The sequence below is a fragment of the Euprymna scolopes genome, chromosome 27 (assembly GCF_053919585.1).
Source record: "Euprymna scolopes isolate OS-2025 chromosome 27, ASM5391958v1, whole genome shotgun sequence".
NCBI classification, from domain to species: Eukaryota; Metazoa; Mollusca; class Cephalopoda; order Sepiida; family Sepiolidae; genus Euprymna; species Euprymna scolopes.
This window is the reverse complement of record NC_136508.1, coordinates 114,866,116-114,868,744: the sequence shown is the minus strand read 5'-3', so window position 1 is coordinate 114,868,744 and position 2,629 is coordinate 114,866,116. Positions and strand designations below refer to the sequence as shown.

At 31.6% G+C, this 2,629-nt stretch overlaps 1 non-coding gene across 1 annotated transcript; it reads right to left on the bottom strand.

Moving 5' to 3' along the window:
- Positions 1–2,064: 2,064 nt before the first annotated feature.
- Positions 2,065–2,196, bottom strand: LOC145249262 (U4 spliceosomal RNA). Its single transcript, XR_013863508.1, has one exon. It is a non-coding gene; the product is annotated as a U4 spliceosomal RNA (small nuclear RNA).
- Between the last annotated feature and the right edge of the window lie 433 nt (positions 2,197–2,629).

The following is a 2,629-nucleotide window of genomic DNA, read 5'->3' as shown; positions in this document are numbered from 1 at the left end:
ATTTAAGTTTAGTACAGCAATAAAGTTTGATTTGGTTACAATTGTATAGAAAACCTGTTTGAAAGAATTTTATACGTTAAAAACGTATACAATCATTCCTTAATTTTAAAGAGTATGGTGAAAAATATATCAAAGGAATAATTCAATACGGTTGAGTTTTAAAATATTTTCTTACTACATTTCATTGTTTTGGTTTATATATAATTTGGTTTATATATAATTATATTTATTAATTAAATTTGTTTATACAGAATTGTTTTTATTATTTTTTGTAATTGATACAGAAAAATGATAGAATTGTACAGTACGAAAATGATAGAATTCGATTAAGCAAATGTTAAAAAACAAATATTAAAAATGCACTAATTCCACGTGCACCAAGCTAATTAATTTTTGTTTATATGTAATTATTTCTATTAATTTTACTCATTGATATAAAAAACTATAGAATTTATTAATAGAAATAATTATATATAAGAAATTAATTAATAGAAATAATTATATATATAAAACATTAATTAATAGAAATAATTATATATTTAAAAATTCTCAATGTAAACAACACTTACCCGGCTTGATTTTGTAGGCTCAAAATGTTCTCGCTTGATAGCATTTGTCCATTTATCACGTAAATCCTTATCGTCAGGGAATTTAAATACACTCACTTTGGGTCCATCTGCGTAATTATCTTTGCATAGTGGTACAGAACAACAACTAGGCATTTTAAAAGAAAAGCAAACAAATTGACACGTGTTTATTAGAGCGAGGAATAAAACAAAATGGCCGTTCGATACGGCCCAGTTCCCAAACGTGACTTGAACGTGACTTGAACGTAAACTTCCCATGTGACGTCACATTTCATATTTGACCGGCCTTAATGTTAATATATCTCGGCGGTCTCGGTTCAGTCCAGGGAGGGTTTCTCTTCTCGTATATCCGGTGACAAATGTTTGCAATTAAAGGGACATAACTCCCAGAAGAGTTACCTGCCTCTGAAACAATATATTAAAAAGCGTTTGAGCAAGTTACACGGCCATTGATTTGTGTCCTTTTCTATTCTCGACCATGTTCACACCCGGGAGCTGGTGCATCATTTTACAACATTAAACTACTTCTCTATCAAAGAAGGTGTTAATGCATGGGAGGAGGGCACAACACAACTAGGTGTATAAGAATTTTGGGGAAATTTTTGACACAAAACTGCGAATAAAATAAAAAAATCGTAATTTCTCCTTTTAAAGTGGGTTGTTTATTTTCTTCAAAATAAACTATTAAAGTTGTTTAAAAATATAGAAATATTATTTTTTATTAAAAAAAAAACACTGTTTACAAAGTGCCGGCGCGCCTTCATGCATCTATTTTTTTAAGTAATGAAATCAATTGAATTTTACGAGTGATTTCTTTTTTCAATTTTTAAACTTAAAAAAATCTATCAGTATTTTTTTAGATTAGGCCCACCTCTACAATTTCTTATAAATGACTACTTTTATAGGTTTTCGACTATGCTGAATACGAAAATAGCATGACATTTTGCAGAAATAAGTAGTTATCGAAGTATAAAAAGTTGTATTATGCATTGTATTCTTTGGCGGCCATCTTTTTATGTACGTGCACAGTGTTAATCATAGATGAGTAGATTTGTTTATGGCGCGCACGCGCGTAAAAAGATGGCCGCCAAAGATTACAATGCATAACACAACTTTTTATATCTCAATAACTACTTATTTCTGCAAATTTTCAATGCGATTTTCGTATTCAGCATAGTCGAAACCTAAAACAGTCATCATTTAAAAGAAAACTGTGGAGGTGAACCTAATCTGAAAAAATACCAAAACATAAAATGAAGATTAAAAAAAAAACATATACAAAAGATAAAATGGGGGGGGGGAAGTATATTAAATGAAAAAAAGGGTACAATAAAAACGACATAAAACGAAAAAAATAAAATGACACAAAAAAGACAAAATGAAAAAAGAAAAACATCGAAAAGTAAGCCTAGTACTCCCGAAGAAGGAGGTAAGGCATGGAATGTAAATATTGTCTGTTTTTAGTTTCGATTTTACACCTCCTATGAGGTGCCTAGAAATTGCGGTTGGCACTGGGTGCCATCGCGAGGTATTGGGAATAGTTTTCAACTAGCAATAACAACGCCTCGGAAAATCCTCATTGGCTATTGTACCGCCTCTGCGCAAAGTTAAGTATTTAGTGCTTGGCCTCGGACCTGGCATTATCTACTGTCAGGCCCTCATTTGGGGTCCAAAACACTTAGGCATGGAGCCGGTAGGGGGAGTAGGGGTCGAGGGTTATTCTAATCTAATTTCTAGGTCTTTGAGAAGACTTTATTTAATTGCCCTACACTAAGACACTATCACCATAATACCTCATTCTTACCATGGAGTTTATCTACTTAAAATCTCCCCAGCGTATGAATCGGCTTTATCTACATTCTGGAAAAAAGATAAATTTTTACATATAAACAAAGCAAAATCATATGTACAAACAAAAGGATTTTTTTTTAAATAAAACTAAAACTAAATGAGGGATGAGATGATGGGGAGGGGGGCAAGCTAAGATACACCCAAAAAGAAAGAAAAAGAAAACAACTAAAAAAAATGAAGTTTGAAAAGGA